Below are 22839 nucleotides of genomic sequence, written 5' to 3'. Positions count from 1 at the left end.
AGCCACACCCCCTAGCCTGTCTGGACAGTATGAAAATAAAATGAATGACAAGGTTCAAACCCAGGACTCTGTGCATCAGAAGCAAAGTACAGAACCACTAAGCCATGACAACATAGGGAAAACAGCCACTGTTAACATTCATATACTTACGAATGGTAGTTTAACCATTACTAAGCAGGTCTGCAGTCAGCCAAGAATTTTACAAAATGGCCAATCACAAAAAAGTGCTGGAAATGCGGCATATTTAAGCCCCACAGGTGGGAATACATGCCATAACTGATTGTAGCTCACATCTGCAGTTAGAATGTCTGGTGTCAGAGAGGGAACACGCTTCCGAGAGCAACGTTTGGGCATTGAGGAGTCGAAATACATGGTTTGGCTCCTTGTCCACCATCATGAGCCAAGACTCCTGCAGGGCTAGTTCCAAGGGACAGAGTACAAGGCAGAGGCTTGGAACTGGTTAGCTCGTGACCTCACCAGTGCCACAGGCATTCCTCGGACTGGTGAGCAGGTCCGTCACCACCATGCAGACCTGAAGAGACAAAAGCAGGACCACCTGAACCAATGGATACAGGAGGCCCATGGGATGCGGGATGCCCCACAACTGAGTAAGTAGCCATGGAATGCAGTATGTAAGAATTCGTAATGGAGTATGTATAATGGATAGGTATGTCTCAATATCCCTTCATTTACTTTACAGCTGCAGGTGACCGTGCTGCGAATCAGCAAGCCTATACTGATAGGCTGCTAAGGCTGCACCACCAGGCAGGTTAGTGATTATTCTGCATGTATTGTTATATAAAATAAGGGAGAGAGCATGAAAGAAAGTGTTGTAGTCCAGTAATACAGCCATAAAATTGCTTGAATAAGTCCTCTGCATGTACTGTCAGATTAAAAACGTCAGAGAGGCAGAAAAATAGTGTAGTAACCCATTAAGAAAGGTAACATATGTCTGGAATAATATATCTGCAGGCACTGTCATATAAAATAAGTGAGTGAGCCTGAAAAAAGAGTGTTCCAACCCATTAATAAAGGTATAATATGTCTTAAACATATCTGCCATATACACCGTTAAAACAAATAAAGGAGTGAGCCTGTGGAAAAGTGTGTAATGTCATTAATAAAGGTCTAAAACCCAGAGTGTGTCTGTGTCACAGAGTTTGAAATGTTGTTGTACCCTTGCATTATACAAACAGTACTGTTTGAAAAAGTGCTGGCAACCCAGAGTTGTGCAGTCCCATATAAAGTGGGTGATGGAAGTGCTAGTAGCTGTGAAACATATATACAGTCCACAACAGTCAGTTACTGGCTGGCATGAATAAGTAAATCTGGCACACGTGTAGCATGTTATATTTCCCCAGAAATGTGAGTGTGTGTCAAGAAGTGCAGGGTTCTGTACAAATCGAAGTGAAAATGTCATGTGAAAAAATCCCAGATATGTAGATAAAGAAATATAAATGCAATCAAGAAATATGTAGCAGTAACATCTGCATCCTGGACAGTTAGTATGTCAGATATAGGTCAGGCATATATTGAACTAGCCAAACCCATTACACAACCTAATGTATGGTGGCAAGTGTAATAATACATGTAGGGGATATACACCTGCAGTCACTAGGAATGTAGTGTAGATGAAAAGGTAATTATAAGATGTTAACCAAGGTTTTTTCTACACCCTACTGTATGTGCATAAACCATGCAATTCCACACCTCAATGGGTATGTGTAATCTTACATATTTGTTGGGACATATGTCCTATTGTTCTATAAATATTTGCATTCATGTTGATGCATGTGCCCTGTTTAAACACCACAATCATGGTGGCCTGTTGCTACTAAACATCCCTGCATGCTGCTGGAATATCTGTGGTTCAATCTATGCATGTGTTATGCTTGCTGTTCAACTGTTGTAACCTTGGTGCGTTGGGTTAATGGGAATATTATTGCATGCTGTTACAACTAATTTGGAATGCTGTTTTGCTTATGTTGTAATTAAACACACCTAATCACAGAACGTATGGGAAGGCCGGTCCCAGTGGACCCACCTGTCCCTCCTCAGCCGGCAAGTGCACCTGGCACCAGCAGGTCCGTTTCCCAGCCCGGGCTCCCTTCCTTTGTTGGTCCTGTGCCACCTTCGGGTGGAAACGCTGCAGGGGATGGGGCTCGTCCCCCCATGCAAGCATGGGTGGAGAAGGGCCACCTGTCACCCTTCGAAGGGTCTGGGTTGTGGTGCGTAGGGAGATCCAGCGTTCAGTCACTGATCCCCTATGCCAGCTTGAGGTGAGAGTGGCGCTTCTCACGGGTGAGCCTGCCCATCCTGCACAGCCCCCAGAACAGCCACCCTCGGGGCTATGAAGGTTCAGTGGTGACTGCCCATGGGTGGGGATCTCAGTTCCACTGTTACCATCTGTGGGCTCATGGGCTTGCGATTTCCAAACATCCGACCCCATCAATTGTGTTCACCTACCCCATGTGTCATACACTGCCCCTGTATGTGTCTTGTCTGTCTTGTCTGTTTACCTTCCCAACCTACCTCCCTGGACATACCTACTTCCTCTACCTCACTTCCCACTCTCACCTGAAAAAAAAAAAGGGCAATCTGTACCCACAAAAAATTGTGCCCCATACATAGCTGCCCATTTCGCACATATGTCCATTAGACAAACATGTAAGCTGATAATTAGAATTGGCAGTACAACATACTTTGTTGTCCTCACTCCTCTCCCAGGGGTGGAAGGTTTCAAATGTCACTCCTAATTCATTGCATATGCATAGCTGTTGCTGTTAAAGAAATGGGCAGCTATGGACCTTCTCTACACCCGTCCTGCACATCCCGAGCTTGTTTACCTACTGTCTGTCCCACTTTGTGCCTCCTTTTTCACCACTTTCCTATCTCCCCATTTTCTTTTCTTTAAAAGAAATTAGCGCGGGGATTAGCAGGAGTAAGTACTTGTAAGCAGTAGTAAGCGGGATTAAGCGAGTGTGCACATGTGTACGCTTAGCTAAGCATCACTAAGTGTCGCGCAAACCCACACAAACCTGCTTACAACTGCTTAAAAGTGCCTTAGTCACTCTATGGCAGGGCCCTTGTTCTGCTGAGCAGCAAAAGTAAAAACCACTACCAGTCTCGAACCCCAGACCATTGACACAATAGACTGCATGAATTACCACTAAGCCACAGCAGATATACAAATAACTTGGTTCTGAAATAAATATATCATGCATTACAATGAGGGAATGTAAATGGAAATTAGGAATGCTATAACACAAATCCTTTTCTGTGGGTCTTTACCAGCAGTGGTTGTGGAATTGCATGACATGACTGTGAAAGGAGAACCAGCCATCCTAGCAGGGAATAATGTTACAGTAGCACCTTACAAACACCACACAGTATCAGACCAAGATTAATACTGGCCACATGAATATAGTGCAATAACCACAATTGTATGGCAATTAATTGTGTGAGAAAAAAGAACATACTCCCATGTATCCTGTGTTAGAATTTGGAGGGGTGCGTACATGTCTACACTGAGATGTGTGTACTGGAAGCAGCAACATTCAGGTTTGAGTACAACATGCATATAACTGGCTACAACCCTAGCATCAGATAAGAGACATATACCAACCTTCAGACTGACACAACGGTGTCCAGGGCAAACAAGCATGGGCCCCACCTTGGAAATCTGAAAGGGCTACGCCTACCTAACCTAACATTTTATAGCAGTGGGCTGCAATCACAGTGAATAATGCAATCACCAAACAGCAGGCTGCATGCAATTACTGAATGGGGGGCAGCAATTGGTGCAGAGGCTGTCACATGCACAAGTGCAGATACCTAGAAAAGCAGGCTGTACCTGCAGTCCACACATGCAATTATATCATCGCAGGTGCTGTGAGATAGACAGTGAGAGAGAGAGAGAGAGAGAGAAACACGGACACAGACACAGACTGAGACAGAGACAGAACAGAGTGAGAAACTGAGACAGAAAGTTAAATAGAGGGTGAAACCCCCCCCAAAAAACACCAATAAAAAAAAACTACAAAACCGTAACACACGGAGCAGTGAAATACAAAGGTAAGGTATGTAACTCACATGTATGTGTTGGCATGTTGTAGATATTCCTGAAGAGTACTCTACACACTGCAAATCATCCATGTGTGGCAGCAGTATGTATCTATCTGTATCTGCATGTGTGCATAGGGCAAGGGACATACTGCAACTTTTAGTGAAGGGTGGACAGATATCTGTCAGTGAAGGTTGATATGTCCATATATCCATGTAGGTCATAGTGTGTGGCTTAGAAAAGAGCATGCAGTGCGCAGGAGCAGCCTTAGGTCAACTGGTGCCCTAGGCAAAAGGGCTCCAAGGCACCCCCTACCACACTTCCTGGTGCCCCCATCCTTGTCTTACTAGACTACATAAATAGTGGAAAAGCACCCCTGTTAGAGCGGCGACCCTAGGCGGTCACCCAGTTGGCCTATGCCTAAGGCCAGCTATGGTAGTGTTGATATATGTCATCTGGTGGTTAAATGCTGTGGGACAGATTTGTCAGATCTGCTGTGTTACAGCCAGTGAGGCCTGCTAATGCTACAAGGGCTGAGAACACCCACATGCATTCTGTACAACACTGTGCAATTTAATCACATACCTGTACATCCCACAACTGTCGCATAAGTGATATCCCCACCATGAAAGGTGGACTGTACATGTGCCTATATGTACATCCCTGTGTACAGCAATGGATGTGTACATGCATGTGTATAGATAAAGTGTACCCATTAGCTACCACATAGGTAGAGATCTACCTAACAGTGAAGGTGTGATAAGGGAACATGGGACACAGGTGGACAGTAGCCTCCGCTTTGATGAGGACAGTGCCACACTACACCTGTAATCTGTCTGTGTGGTATGTGTCATGACAACAGGTGTGTCATCTATGGAAGTATAGGGTAGAATTCCCCTCTACTCATCACAATGCCCTGTGTGGTATGTACTTCACATGACAACTACACCAGGTGAACAGGCCACAGACAGACCTCCAAGAGGGTAATACTAGCTGCAAACAGATGCCCTATGCAGACTGCCTCACAAAACCACAACTAGACTGTATTGCATACTGGCCACACAGAGGTGACCTCTGCCGGACATACAGAGGTATGTCATACCCACAGCTGGGTGACAACCACCATGGCAACATATCACAATTCCTCCGGGAAACACACTCTAGGGCCCTAAACCTTGTCAGCTCACTAAACGGCACATGCTGGAGGGATAGATTCCCATCTCAGAGATATGCCATACACCGGAATAGACCACATAGCAATAGCGAACAAGACTCCTCCTTAGCAGTTGTTATAAATACCCCGGATGATTGTGTGGGAGATTGGTAATACACCCAAGGAAGCACCTCTGTGATTCAGGTTGGCAGGGGCAAGTGAAATCAAAGTACATGTGTGTCAAAGGCCAGGGTAGCATATGGCTAGGCTGCCGTAGGCCCTAGGGCCAATAGCATATCACCTACCTATGACACTATGCACTCACACATGTACTTAATGCAATAGCTGCTATGTGAGGTTGAATAAGTGTAATGCTGAATGTGTGCAAGGTCTGTTAAGGTGTGATAGCTTAGTGTGATGTTGTATCTGACATGGTAGTGCCTATCCTAGCTGTGAGGACAGCAACTGATGTGTAATGTACTGTTAGGCAGACATAGTAGTACGGCAGATGATGTGACGTAGTTCTCCATTGACGAATGTGGTGTCTCATTGTAGGCTAAAGCAATACATGTATGCTTAGTGAGTGATACTGCTGGTGAATCCATCACCAATATGAACTGTAGTACTACCTGAAGCTGTAGGCCTAAACAGCACAGCATGGTGTGTGTTCACATTGCTTGAAACACTGACATGTGTGTTTCCTGTAGTCTCCACAGAGGACAGAATGCAGGCATAAGGGTGTGTAAGTAGTGGCACACAGTACCGTATGGTACACAGGTAATGCTCATCTGTGTTGGCATTCAGTGGTTTGTTGTATGTTTGCCTGATGTGTGTGTGATTATGTCTGTACAATGGCTGCAATCATATGTGTGTTACAGGGTAAACGTGTGTATCCAGCAACATATATAGTCTGTTACAGCAGTATGCCACCTATAGTAACAACTGGACACATCTGTTAGGCAGGGCTATGGCATCAATGACTAGGGTGGTTGATTGCTACTACTGTACCTGTACTTTACATCCATTGCAATGGATGACATCTCTGTTCATGCATCGGTGTGATATATACCCCTGTCTTGAGGTTGTGCAATGTGTCACAAACAGTGTGTCGGGTACTGTTGTATAGTGGTGTGATATATATAGTCTACCAGGCAGAATGAGTTAGTTGTGACCTGAGAACCAATAAGTGGTATTGAACGTGTGTAACCTCTAACAGATAATAGGATGGTATATATGTCAGTAAAGTGATATCTGTGGGTAAAGATGTAAAGTGTACCACAGGACACTCTCACACATATTGTTCATATCTTTTTCATCCAGATGTCCCACCAATGCAACCCAGCGTACACAGCTGATGAGAAAGAGGTGATACTTGACAGCCTATTGCTGTGGTACACAATGCTCTTCTCCAGAAGCAGCCAGCACCAGTAGGAGCGGACTGCACTGTGGCAGGAACTTGTTCGTTGGGTTAATGACATAGGCATGCATAACTGGACATATGAGCAGGTACACCATCACTGCAGTGATTTAATTAGACACATCCAGCGGCATGCATCTGATATCCAAAGACAGCAGCTTGCCACAGGTGGAGGGGTGGCCATTCATCCCCCCCTCACCAGAGCGGAGGAGCTGCTCCTAAGCATGGTGGCTCCTGGACAACAGCTACATCAACCACTGACATGTGTTGTAATGGAGGCCGGAGCCACCCAGCACATCCACCTGGAGCAAGCAGGTAACATGCCCTATCTGTAGACTACAGTTAACTGTAGTGTTAGATTATGTGTATGTGAGATGTGTACTGTGTGTTTAGCAGTTCCGCTGCCTAGTGTTGTGCAATACGGACACTTTGAATAATATCCCTACACCTGTGACTGTTGACTGTTGCTGTACTGCAGTTTAGCATACCCACTGTAGCAATGCCACAGTTGTGGCCACTGACGAACCCTCTCATATTCTCGTAGGTCCCTCTGGTGTGACGGCAGGGCAGCTGATCCATGCTGGTGAGTGTGTTATACCTGCAATGTTGGTAATGAAATATGCATGTCATAGGTGAGGTGTAGGCCATGTACACGTAACACACCTATGCATAATTCATGCTGTGCATGTTTGCTGTGAGACGTTGCACAGCTCAGTAATGTCAGTAGCTGCCTCAATGACATGCAATACCCAGAGCATGACACACAGTTGTGGCAACCCCGTACTGCACATTGGATAGGCATAGTTGCAACACCTGTACACAACATAACACATTTATCACATGCAGTACACAAAGTCATACTACATATGGCATAACCACACACCCACTGTAAGGTCACACTCCAGTATCCCACATGTCATCCACGCACACATGACGTACCTCAGGGGTAGAGGCCTATCATGGGGCTGTGCAACACTCTTCAACACATAACACAGTCATGTTAGGCAATGCTCCTTACTGGGCACCTCATACACCCATGTACAAAGTGGCTGTGTAATAGTGACCATATCCACGGCACTGCAGTTCAGGTACAGTATGCTAGGCAGTGGTCTGTCACACAGTAGTAGCCATGAGTGACCACAAGATACATGATGATGATGATGGCACATGGTACTACACCCCATCCGGTTACAGTGACCACAGTACTACACATAGCAGTCTTTGCTGTGTACCTCATTGTTCTGTGTGTGCAAACATATGCACCTATACACACCATGCATAGCATGTTGTGTGTGTGCTTACATATGCTAGTATACACATTTTGCACATCAGTCGCCATCTGTACAAAGAGTCACATATATGTCCTGGAATACTATTGGGTGTATAGGTCACATGGCACACATTGGGTATGTGTGGTGTTTAATGTTGCAGTCATGTAGCATGCCATGTCATGGCTGGCACTGACATATCTGCAATATGTTCCACACTCACCATAACCACTGTACAATGTCCATGTCGAGCATTGGGATTCCTTCACGTCTACATGCACCACTCATCCCATGTCTGTACATTGCATGCATTTGCTACACCTGTGCCCACTATTATGTGCAATGGACACATACACTGTCATCAGACATGGCAATCTATGTGTCACACAGATAACACATGCAGCCATGGTATGTATACCATTGAGTGATGGTGCACATGACATTGCAGAGCAGATAATACTTGCACAGCAATGTTGTGTCCATGTACATATTGTGTTCCAGGGTGTACCCAATCACTGAACAACTACACACATGCATCAAAGCCATGTATAATGTCATTAGATAGGGCTGTCTACACTTGCACTGCATGGTCTTGAGCAACACATATTCTGCATGCTGACACGTGTGCGGTGACTGTTTGCCTTGTGATACTGTCACCCACCATCACCCACTATTGTGTATGTGTTGGATTGCTGGTGTGTGTGTGTGTGTCTGTATGTGTGTGTGTGTGTGTGTGTGTGTGTGTGTGTGTGTGTGTGTGTGTGTGTGTGTGTGTGTATGTGCTGTGGTGAGCAGTGTATTTCTTTGCATGTGTGCATGTGTGCATGTGTTCATGTGTGCATGTGTTCATAGGTTCATAGGTTCATAGATTAGTACTAAGCTAACTGCCCTTGCGAGCCATTTTAAGCTTAGCCAGTTATCCCTTGTGAGACTCAAACCCTGCACCTTGTGTTTGCAAGGCAAACACCTTAACCATTAGGCCACCCTCCCAACCAGTGGACATAGCTGGATTACTGGAACGGTACCACATAGGCGGATGTCATGTGTGCATGTGTTCATGTGTGCATGTGTGCATGTGTGCTAACATCACGTACAGATTGTAAAGTGTGTTCCCTGTCTTCCTTCCACAGGTGCTGAGTTAGGGGTGGCTGAATGCAGCAGGGAACCTGATGTCACCGCCACTAATAGTGGAGATGATGAGACATGTATTGTGGCACAGGAAGGTCTGACAGGGTCTGTCGTTGGTCCACCAATCGTCAGTACACAGCGGTCAACCCCATCTATGCACACACTCATACTGCCAATACATCCCTCGTCATCAATGGCCTTAGCTGAGGGGCAGCATACAGTTGGCATTGACCAGGAGAGTGTGGTACCTATGGCATGTGCATCCCCTCACAGCAGCCATAGCTGGATTACTGGAATGGTACCACATAGGCGGATGTCCAGGGGTTCTCAGGGGAGCACCGCTGGTCGTATTGCCCCTGGCAGACATGCCTCCAAAGGTATTACAACCTCCAGTATGTTCCGGGCTGTAATGCAGGCACAGGCAAGTATGGAACGGTACACATGACAGGGACTAAGGGCGCAGAGGGCCCATTATACTGCTATCAATGACAGCATCCGTGACCTTGCCAGTGCCATCCAGAATTACACAAAGGTCATTGAACGCCATTGGAGGGAGGCATTAGATGTCCTCCACGATGTGTTAGCCATGAACCAGGACCGTGCAGGATGGATGAGAAGCCGACATGGATGCATGCCAGCAACAGCATCATCTGGCAGTCATCGCAGATGGACCACGGATCACAGCCGCTCCCGTAGTGGCAGTACCAGCCCTAGCAATGTTGGGGCTGGCCTGTCCATTGACCGTCCTACTAGACCACGTGCATGTGGCACTGGCCAGTCCTAGCACGGACATGGGTCCAGTCATCATACCTCTGCCTCTGATGATAGCACCCAGTCAGGGTTGGTACCCGATACTGCCCGTAGCACCCCTGCTAGGCACAGGTACCATGTCTGTGGCTGGAGACAGTGATCTGTACGGCCTATCAGGTACAGTCTGTGGCTGTTCCACAACCGCCCGTATATGGCAGCCACATGGTGGAGTTGTGTGCATGCAGACACACACACATTTACCATACAGCTAGGGCTCACACATACACACACACATTACATCAACATTGGCCCATGCAGTACTGTTGTCCCTCACACACACACACACACACACACACACACACACACACACACAGACATGCCGATTGGATAGGTCAATGTCGGGCTCTGGCAAACCTACAACACACCCTGTGCATATGATGACACCTGTGCCACCGCCTGTCATCTATAACATTGATGCAGGAACAGGCTAACATGGTACTGATGCACAGGGTGACATTATAGCAGTGTAGCAATAGTAGCAAGTTGACAACAGAAAAGTGTAATGATATCCTTGTAGGTATACCTGAGCAGGCATTATGTATCACAGCTGTGATAGTCATTGTAGCATTGTTTACACCAGTGTTAGGCCTGAGTATGTATTGTCCACCCATGTGCCACTTGGCTGAAGTGTACAGTGTTGCCAGCATGTGTTAGTGAGTGGACAGTATGTGTGTGATGTGTGCATTACTAATTAGCGGGTGTACATCTGTGAACATGGTGTGTGTGCACTGTCTGCATGTACATGCATAGTGGACATGTGGGATGTGCGACATACCCTGTTCTACACATTGTTAACATCTCATGGTATCTTTCGATGGCCAGTATGCATTCTACTACAGATATGCACTAACATGGGTACACATGTGTGTATGACATGGGTTGGCACTATGCTGTGGGTGATACTGTTGATATCTGTCAATGATCTGCAGTCTGGTAGTATACACCTTCTCAACAGCGTGACTATAACCAATCATTAGATGATGTCCTGACAAATGACTCACAGTTGTAGGGAACTCAGTAACAGTTGGATCCTTCCAGTGCTATATAATAACAGTAACCAGTGGTATTGACCGCCACACATTCCTGGGACCACACCTGTGTGGCATATAACCCTCTTAGGTACATGCAAACACACTAGGGATATGTCCATCCACATCTGGAAATGCATGCATTGGCCTACACTGCATTCCCTGGATGGGACGCATATCCTACACAAGGGTATCATACAGACAGAAACCTGTTTTCCAATACATGCTGTATAGCAGTAAGCCGTCTATGTCTCCACATTTACTATACACACTATCCCGACAGCACCACATAGGTGGTAGCCCTCAACATGTATGTTGGGTACCAATGTGTATAGACAGACACATGTTATGTCATCTGTCCCTTGGTATCCACATATCCATAGGTATTGTGGGGTCCCTCGGTGTTTCACATAACACATTAGGGGCCTGCATGCATAGACACAGGGCTGGTGTACACCTATAATGACTGTCCATTATTGCCAGTCATTGTTGTGTAGGAACATGTCTGACATATACCCTCACTCACAGTACTCTATAGTACGTGTCATGGGTGTGTGTGGCAGAGATGTCCTTGGCCACGGATCACTACATTGGCCGGGCTTGACACAGACATAGATATGTGACCTATGATTTGTGAAGCAGCGGCACAATCTGTTGAAGGTTACAAATGTATTCATGTCGTATGCAGGCTTCACACCTATGTACTGATTGAGATCACATGTACACATATTTATTTGACACACAGATACCCGATGTGTGCAATGCACTTACTGCTTGAAACATATGTCATACCGTAGTAAAAGCAAAACCCACTCTGCATTGACCACCTGTGGCACACACACACACACACACACACACACACACACACACACACACACACTCAACGTTTACAGGACTCAAACCCCTACCTAACTATGTTATGATGCTAGAGAGATATGCATTAACATGGCGCGCTATATGCATTACTGGGTGGTTTATGTTCTCCTTGATTATTTGTAGGATGCTGACATCATCAGACTTTACAAAGAGGGATGTACCTCTTTTAATGTGTTTTCCCAGTCTCCAAAAAGGCTACTCTTCTCAAAGGAAGCCACACATATGCACCCCCCCCCCCACACACACACTTGGCATTTGCAGGACTCAAACGCTTACCTAATTATGTTATGATGCAAGAGAGATACGCATTAACACGGCGAGCTATATGCATTACTGGGTGGTTCATGTTCTCCTTGAATATTTGTAGGATGCTGACATCATCAGCCTTTCCAAAGACGGATGTACCTCTTTTAATGTGTTTTCCCAGTCTCCAAAAAGGCTACACCTCTCAAAGAGAAACCACACACATACACACACATACACACACACCCCCACACACACAAACCCTTGGCGTTTGCAGGACTCAAACCCCTACCTAACTATGTTGTGATCTAATACAAGAATTGCTAACGCCACAGCTCGTGAAAAACACTGTATTTATTTAAACGCCAAAATAAAAAACGTTTTTCGTCCAAACGTAATAGTTAACTTCCTCAGAAACCAAATAATACATATCAGTTAAAATTTGAATACTGAATTTATAAACTTCATTATGAAAAAAGCGCCAAATTTCCACAGCAACAGCATCCCTTAAAGGTACAAGTCACTGAAAATTAAAAATCCTATATTACGTTCCTTAAAGTTACATATATATGTATATGCTGATAATAAAAAAATAGCCAAAATAAATACATCAAAATTGATCCTAAGGCTTAAATAACTGGGTCATATAAAATTAAATAATTAAATTATTAAGTTATTAATCTATTAATTTATTAATTCTCACTACCATGAAAATATTTCTCATGGTCAATTCAATAAAACATCAGTTGATCATAAATCTGATTTAAATGAAACCAAAACCCAAAGTAAACACAAATAATATAAAATAAATAACATAAAATAAATAACTTATAATTAAATAACCCATTCCTAAGCCTTCACAAAGACCAGCAAACATATCTGTGAATTATGTTAATGTATGAAAATTATCCTGATAAATATCCACATAAAAATAAAAAATGAACATTAATACAACACTCATGAGAGTATAAACACTTATTCAAACCTGCTACATTAAAACCATGACATTATACTCTATATGAACTTGTATGTGACATAACTTAAATATGGCCACAACCTCATCTGTCTAAACTTTTCAATTTTAGTAAGCACATCAAAGAACATTTTTCGTTGAGACCTGGGTTGGTGTACGCATTAAGCTTAATCTGCCACAATAATTCCATTTTCTCAAGCAATAAACCAAAAGGGCCCCCTCTCAAATCGTGCTTGATTTGGTCTAAAACTCTAAACTGAAATTTATGGTCAGAAAAGGCCATAATGTGTCTGGCAAGTGCATTATCTTCTTTTTGTAATCTTATGCTTCTCTGATGTTCATAAACCCTATCCTTTAATCTTCTCTCGGTTTTTCCTACATAAAATGATGGGCAACATTGGCAGACTGCTAAATACACTACTCCCTTTGAATTACAATTAAATTTACCTTTGGTATGTACTTTTAAACCATTGATCTCTATGGTAGCACCAGATGACATTAAATGGCAGTACGAGCAACTACCACATTGTGTCATCCCTCTATTGGTTCTTGAGCTACTGCTGTCATTGTTTTTTTGTAACAACTCTTTAAAACTTATTCCCTTTCTCCAAGTTATCTTTGGTAAAGTTCCCAACTTACTTACCAGTGTTTTATCCTCTTTGATTAACGTCCAATTTTTCTCTAAGATTTTTCTTATGTTGACGTAATCCAAGGAAAATCTCAATACACAAGCTAAGTTGAAATCAACTTCATTATTTTGTTGATTGTACACTTGAGATCTAACATTAATGGTGATGTTGTTTTGATTGAACGTCATACCAATTTGTTGTTTCAAAATGGGCTTATAAAGGCCTTTGTTCCTTTTTGTTGACACCTCCTCTATCAATTCTTCTATGAATGAAATGGGATATGCCCTATTCAAAAACATTTGTTTTAAATTACAACACTCCTCAGCAAATGCTTCATCTGATGTTATCATACGTGCAGCCCATACTAATTGGCCCTTAATTACTGACTTCTTTTGATGTTTCGGGTGTGCACTTGAGTAGTGTAAAAATTTATTTGAATACGTGGGTTTCCTGTAAATATTAGCTTCATATTGTTTCAAAGATTAATTTTTGGTCAGTGTAACATCCAAATAAGCAACTGATTTTGAATTAAACACATATGAAAAATACAAAAATTCTGTAGATTCATTAAAAATTTTAACCAAATCTTTGGCTAAAATTTCATCCCCTGTAATGATTATAAAAATATCATCAATGAATCTAGCATAAAATTTGACTATTCTATTAATGGTGTTGTTCTTGAATAAAAAATTGCTCTCCCAAAAGGACAAAACCATATTTGCAAAGCTAGATCCACATTGAGAGCCCATGGCAACTCCTTTTTTCTGGATATAATACTGACCATCAAATAAAATAAAATCGTATGACAAAACGACATCAAGAAGTTCTTGCACCAAGGAAATCTCAACTGGCGCACCATTCTGCCTCATTCTGTTGGTTGCCCATTCAATACCCAAATTATGTGGGATACTCATATATAACTCCTTGATGTCTATTGTCAAAAAAATATTTCCGCTTTAATATGGGAAATTATTGATTTTCTCTAGGAAAACCCAAGAATCTTTGACTATCCATTGTTCCTTATCCACGTATTTTTTCAAAATGCAATCTGCCAATTTTGCACATGCATAAGTAGCTGACCTTCTTCCATCTACTATAGGCCTTAGTGGGGGGTCGGTGATGCTCTTATGTATTTTTGGAACACTGAACATATATGGTGCTTTAGGAGCCTCTATAACCAAATAATTATACATATGTACATCAATTCTTGCTTCAATAAATAATTCATTTAAGAAGCTTTTTATAAAATGAATTGAGCTATTATATTCATTAATCAATGATAATTCATATGTATAACTAGACAAAATTGTTGAAATTTTATTAACGTAGTCTGGTGTATCCATAATAACCAGCCCCCCTCCCTTGTCAGGGTTCATTACTCTTACATTCGCTGCCAATAACACCCCCAGTTTGTCTCTTTCTCCCTTGTTTAAGTTATATCTATACTCAAATTTTTCATCATTCAGTTTTCTCAAATCCACTTCACATATTTTCTCAAATAATTGCAGGGTGTTATGTAATGGTGGATTATAACAACTGGAAACCCTTAATGGTCTGTTGCTCATCCATTGACCACTAAATAATTGTTTTAAATTCAATTTCCTCATGAACAATTTAAAGTCACAAATGGTTTGTGCCAAATTCATTTTAGAGGCAGGGACAAAAGTTGAACCTTTTGATAAAACATCTGCCAACTGTTCTGAAATATGAAACGATGAAACGTTATAAACCAAAAAGTCCCCCTGTTTATTCCTGATCACATTACATGATGGATATTCATCTCTCATTAGTACTATCTCCTGTTGTTGTAACTCTTCCTCTTGTTCCAATGTTTTTTCTGATTCCGTCTCGGAAAACCCTGCTTAGAGTTAGAAGTAGATGGTTGTTGATTGCCTCTCAAATCATGGTTATTGTTGTTATTATTATTATTACGTGTCTTCAACCTCTCACTTCTCCTCACGTCAGCATTTGCTCCTTCAGCATTAACAACCATACTTTGAACATCATCTTCTTGCATTATGTCGTCGTTGCTATGATGTTCTTCAGGGATTATGTTATCGTGATTATTCTGACTGGAATTTATAATTATTTGGTCCAACCAAGTTTGTGATCTCGGTGGTGGGGGATAAGCTGTCCCTGAGTTGTATTGCTTCTGATCCCTTTGAAGCTTCTTAACTTTATTCTGCCTAATTTTATCAACATGCTGCTCAATGCTTTGAAAGCAATGGAGATATTCATATTTATATCTCATGAAATCAACATGTTGTTTAATTTGCCCATCCAATGATGTTATATGCTGTTCCAAGTCTTTGTTGATCACAGTATAATGATTGATCATAATTTGTAGTAGGCATAAACCTTGTTGATTAAAATGTTTTAACAACTCTTTATGAAAAGCTGACCCTGGCACCAAACCCGTAGGGTATCGCCATGTCCTGAGACCCTTTGGCACTATTTCTGACTTTAAACATTCTCTAAAATACTCAATTTCCAAACTCAGTTTTTTATATTTGAACATGTTTTGATCCAAAGCGTTTAAAAGGCTAGATAATGTCTCATCAGGCTCATTGTTGTTGTTAGTAATCATTCTAGGCTGGTTGTTCACCCCCCACAAACCTATGGAAGATGTTAACCAGTCTTTTATGTTAGGCACTTGTGAAGTATCACCCAAAGAATTCTGCCTTTGTTGTTGAAACAAGGGTAGATTATTATGTGCTAATGGTCTGCTGTTGTTGTTAATGACCTCACTAGCACTTGTATTCACCATATTGTCCATCGGTTGTGATTGAACCGATTGGAAATTTAAACCCATATTATGCTCATTATTAACAACTGGTACAGTACCTGTTTGTTGCATTTGTGCTGGCAAAATTGCCATGGCTTGACCCGCTTGTCCTTGTTGTTGAAAATTAGAAACCGCAAAACCTGATTGTGTGACCTGGCTGGAAACCATAACGACCCTTCGTTCCTGTTGCTGTTGCTGCTGCATGGAAGATGAGTGTCCCAACTGCACTGATCGAATGGCATCTAATGAGACCATTCGGTCCTGTTGCTGTTGTTGTAATGTAGAAACCACATCCAATCTTTCATTCATTAATTCCACTTTTTGCGAAAGCATCTCTATGAGCATAGTTAATTTGCTCATGGATTCCATTTCAGCATTGGAATCCTTTAAGATGTTAGGTGTGTTTTCGAAAGAGTTGTTGGCCATAGCGGAAAAAAAACACCAAAAACAATCCACAACACTAAAACACGGACTAATACAAGAATCGCTAAAGCCACAGCTCTTGAAAAACACTGTATTTATTTAAACGCCAAAATAAAACACGTTTTTCATCCAAACGAAATAGTTAGACTTCCTCAGAAACCAAATAATACATATCAGTTAAAATTTGAATACTGAATTTATAAACTTCATTATGAAAAAAGTGCCAAATTTCCACAGCAACAGCATCCCTTAAAGGTACAAGTCACTGAAAATTAAAAATCCTATATTACGTTCCTTAAAGTGACATATATATGTATATGCTGATAATAAACAACTAGCCAAAATAAATACATCAAAATTGATCCTAAGGCTTAAATAACTGGGTCATATAAAATTAAATAATTAAATTATTAAGTTATTAATCTATTAATTTATTAATTCTCACTACCATGAAAATATTTCTCATGGTCAATTCAATAAAACATCAGTTGATCATAAATCTGATTTAAATGAAACCAAAACCCGAAGTAAACACAAATAATATAAAATAAATAACATAAAATAAATAACTTACAATTAAATAACCCATTCCTAAGCCTTCACAAAGACCAACAAACATATCTGTGAATTATGTTAATGTATGAAAATTACCCTGACTCTGTGTGTGATAAATATCCACATAAAAATAAAAATTGAACATTTCCCAGTCTCCAAAAAGGCTACTCATTTCAAAGAAAGCCACACACATGCACACAATAAAACATCAGTTGATCATAAATCTGATTTAAATGAAACCAAAACCCGAAGTAAACACAAATAATATAAAATAAATAACATAAAATAAATAACTTACAATTAAATAACCCATTCCTAAGCCTTCACAAAGACCAACAAACATATCTGTGAATTATGTTAATGTATGAAAATTACCCTGACTCTGTGTGTGATAAATATCCACATAAAAATAAAAATTTAACATTTCCCAGTCTCCAAAAAGGCTACTCTTCTCAAAGGAAGCCACACACATGCACACAATAAAACATCAGTTGATCATAAATCTGATTTAAATGAAACCAAAACCCGAAGTAAACACAAATAATATAAAATAAATAACATAAAATAAATAACTTACAATTAAATAACCCATTCCTAAGCCTTCACAAAGACCAACAAACATATCTGTGAATCATGTTAATGTATGAAAATTACCCTGACTCTGTGTGTGATAAATATCCACATAAAAATAAAAAATGAACATTTCCCAGTCTCCAAAAAGGCTACTCTTCTCAAAGGAAGCCACACACATGCACACAATAAAACATCAGTTGATCATAAATCTGATTTAAATTAAACCAAAACCCGAAGTAAACACAAATAATATAAAATAAATAACATAAAATAAATAACTTACAATTAAATAACCCATTCCTAAGCCTTCACAAAGACCAACAAACATATCTGTGAATTATGTTAATGTATGAAAATTACCCTGACTCTGTGTGTGATAAATATCCACATAAAAATAAAAATTGAACATTTCCCAGTCTCCAAAAAGGCTACTCTTCTCAAAGGAAGCCACACACATGCACACCCCCCCCCCACAGATTGTTGGTTTTGTGGATACGACATGTGTCTGTGATGTTGATGAAGAGCTGTTCAAAGTCTATGTGGGACATGTGTAGCTCTGTTCCATGATGTATGTCCTAGGTGGCTGCCTTGCAGACGGTGTAGCATGCTTGGGAACCATGATCTGCACATGAACATACCACAGTTGGTAGGGTTGTGTGTTTGTCAGTTTCCAATAGCTCTATTTATCACGTCTGCCATGATGCACTCCATGGTCTTGCAGATCAGACTTTATAGGCTTACTGGACTATACTTCCCATGGTGTGTTGTGCACCCACACATGTGGGGAGTGCCATATGTTGCTGTAACACATTCGACGGTTTCAGGTCCTGTGGAGTGGGTGAGGCTCAACAGACTGTTCAGGTGCAGGGTCTGTTTGTTCTGTTGTGCATGCATGACACATATTGGGAAACAATGTAATCTAATTGCTGCCATGCATCTGGCTTAGGGAGGAGCTGTTCAGCAATTCTACATGTGATATCTCCTGGTATGATGTCAGGGACTATTGTCTGTGGGAGGTGGGTATGTATACATGGGCCTGTCTGATAGGATGTCGGCAATGTCAGTAAGCTACAGTTGTCCCTGACTCAGCACATATATGCGTGTACATTACTATTTATTACATAGCTGAAGGACATGTCATGATTCTCAGTCTGGACTCCTTCTCAGCTACTCTTTACAAAACACCAACAAACCTGAGCACTAATCCCGGTTATACTCTTTTACACACTTAACACCCTACTGATCCTTTGTGATCAGGCTACAGAGTATGTCATCATAATACACTGGCATGTCCAGGGGTCGGTTTCATGTGTACTCTCCAGTCCAGCTAGTGAATATTGTGGTTATGACACAATGTCACATCTGCCTCATGTACACAGACAACCCTCTCCTCCTCACATCACACTCACATATATGTGGGAGATGTAACAATATTGACATACAGGACACTGAACTCTCTCGACCCATGACTGGCATAGTATATCAGGTGGTGAGGGTGACCACACACACCACATATCAGTCTCACATACACCAATAGTGACAGCACACAAACCACATTATCACACATACACATATTCGGAGGGTCTACATATACTCTGTCTAAGCAGCAGAGACCTCCAAAGCAGACCCACATACAACTACTACCCCACTACAATGCTCACATGTCACACAGTTCACAATGTCAGTGTGCCACACAGTCACTGCCCTTTGGGCTAAACAACACACCTGCTACACTTGTTATAGGTGACACTTAATGTCAAACACACTGTCATCCCACTCACCAGGCCAAACAAGGGAATAGTCACTTTGAGCTGTCTCTCAGGTGCCAGGATCCGCCACATAACACATGCACTCAAGTCACTCCAAAGCAAGTCCAGGACTGGCTCCATCATTGTCCATGCTGGTGGTACAACCTCAGACGTTCCTCCCTGGACCACATGACATGAAACATAGAGGAACTCTGTGATTATGTAGCCCAGCCCAGTATTACCTTGACCTTGTCTAGCATCTTACACTCACCAAGTATGATGTCACAGTATACCAACAAACTGATCACGTTTAACAGTTGGCTAACATATTGGTGTTATTCAAAGGGGATACAGTGTCTGTCACCCTTGGGTGACATGCTCGACATGCCACGTAGCTTCCCTATGGACAGCTTGCACCTGTCACCCTTGGACTTTTGAATACTGGCTAGGGCACTTGCTGCCACCATACTGCCTTATTTAAACGTGGCTCAAAGGACAGAACCACCTCCATAGACATTACAGAGTAGACGACACTGAGGGTAATGCTGCTCAACACCAGATGTACTACCCTCAAATTGTGCCCACTCAGGAATCTCCTCAGTATGGAGGATAGCAATATCTGTGCACTACAGACAAATGGTTCAGGCTCCACCATGCACACCAGCACTACCAGGTTGTATTTCGTACCATGCTTTCTGACCACATAACTCGGAATGGCCAACACAAGTAGGGGGTGTAGCCATATACATCACAGATACACATACCTCCGGGTTGGTAGCACTGCACAAAGCATCACAGACCATACATATGCACCTAACATTGTGCAAATCGGCCTTTTGGTTTGTTGCCTGCTACAGACCACACTCCCTGACTCAGCAACCCCACTCAGCTTTCCTGGGAACATTGGACAATATGAAGGTCTCCCCAAACACCATTATATTGGGTGATGTCAAATACCCACACATTGACTGTGGATAGTACTCAGTCCACAACACCCTCGACCAAAAGTTGCTACTATTTCTAAACTCATATGCTATGGCACAACCGGTCACCACACCCACAAGACGGGACAACATATCGGACATGATCATCACTGACATGGGGACTCTATGTTCCACACCTGCGATATACCCTCATTGGTAAAGGCAGGACATACTTTATCTCACTGGACATCCATATCCCATCCCCACACCCATCCTGGGTAATGTTGGTGAACTTCCCAAAGGAAAACGTCACACTCCTCCAAACCACAGTGGTATCCTTCAGAGACCCTGGGTCAGTGGTAAGTATGGCTCAGACTGCTGAATCCTTTACATACACATTCTATGGACACCTAGTGGACCACATGGATCATTACATCCAAAATAACAACTGGACTCATTCCTCCAATGGCAGTGGACCTGTCTGGTAGACCCCAGCCATTCATACACTTTACAACAAATAGAGGAAGCTACTACATGATAGAGCACAATCCCAGACAGGGAAGGCATCTGTGATCTGTATTGGCAGACAGCTACAATCAATCGGGTAATTATGTCAGGCACGCTTCTAACGGACAATTGCACCAGACACGTCGGACACTCACATGGCCTTCTTCAGTTAATTCAGGTACCCGGCTGGACACTCACTGATATGCTGTGAGTTACTGCATACTGACTAAACATACCCTGAACCCACTGACATTGCCATCATCCTGGCAAACAGGTTCAGTGCAGATGCCCCCCCATCCCCCCTAAGGTGGTACTGTCCATACCAACAGAGGGTAACCTCCCAGACATCACGAGTAAACAGGTGAGTGCTGCCCTCCCAACAGCGGACAACACAGCATCAATGGGACCAGACGGTGTCCCGGCCTGTGTCGTACACAGCCTTCATGACAGACATAACACTCACATTACGTCACTGTTCGACATAAGACTTACTGCAGGATATGTTACCCACGGAATGGCGTACAGCGATAGTGGTCCCGCTCCACTGAATACTGCCACAACAGACCACAGGCAATATCGGCCTAAAAGGCTAATTAGCCTGTTTTGTAAAGCTATGGGGTGTATTGTAATGGGACTCATGCACATAGACATGGGAAACCTACAGACACTGGGTCCTACACATTACATTGTTGTGGGCTGATCTTGCCTGTTGGACCTGTTCATATTCTTTCAACAGTTACCAGGTCCATCAGTGTTGGGACGGTTGTCCACACAGCCTGCCTGGACCTTGCACAACCCTTCAACACAATACCCCACTCGGCCATTATGCATAGGCTCACCAGCATCAATATCGACCCATATCTGACACGATGGATTGCTACCTGGATCAGAGATAGTACCCACATGCTCAGTGTTGCAGGTGCCATGTCTGACTATACACCAATTACACATGGCATCCCACAAGGCTCAGTCCTGGTACCTCTCTTGTTCAGTATATATTTGTGTGATGTACAGGCTATCACAGGAGGGATATGGCTGCCCATGTTTGCAGATGACTGCAAACTGGGTGCCATAATCAGCTCTCCTGCTAGCACATGCATACTCATACAGAGATAGGTTGACTGGTGCCTGCACCATGGCCCATGGCTACATGCCATTAGTTGCATAGTCACCCCCTTTGAGGATGACAAGATGCCCACACATTACAATATAGGTTGTAATCCATTACATACAGTAGTGGTTGTTATGGGTTTGGGGACATGACCTGTTCGTACTCTCACCTTTGACAATCCTATTGCCATAGTGGTTAGACAGTACGTCTACATAGCCCACCATATCCCACATGGTTTCACATGTTGATCACGTGTGGTCATTGTGCCCCTATACTCTTCACGACCATACTTGGTTACTATGCCACATTTGGGATGTACCTTACCTGACACCTGCAGCAACTGTAATGGCCACAAATGTTACTCATCGAGCAGATGTATGGACTCACACAGATGCCCTGCACAGTTCCAATACAGTAACTCCAGCTCTACTCAGTCACTTACCACCTACATGGATGTGTTGTGTGCCTGTAGTTGCAGGCAATATCTGACCCAGACTTACTGGACATGCTCCACCTCAGGGTGTCCGACTCCCTTGGAGCTACACGCTCCAGGGACATATACCGCAGCACTGATGTTAAAAGGACATGGGGGGGGGGCAGATTATTATCAGAAAGCCTCCACTCAC

Source organism: Protopterus annectens, chromosome 2.part2, assembly GCF_019279795.1.
Source record: "Protopterus annectens isolate FY-2018-M chromosome 2.part2, PAN1.0, whole genome shotgun sequence".
NCBI lineage: Eukaryota > Metazoa > Chordata > Ceratodontiformes > Protopteridae > Protopterus > Protopterus annectens.
This window is presented reverse-complemented; position numbering follows the sequence as displayed.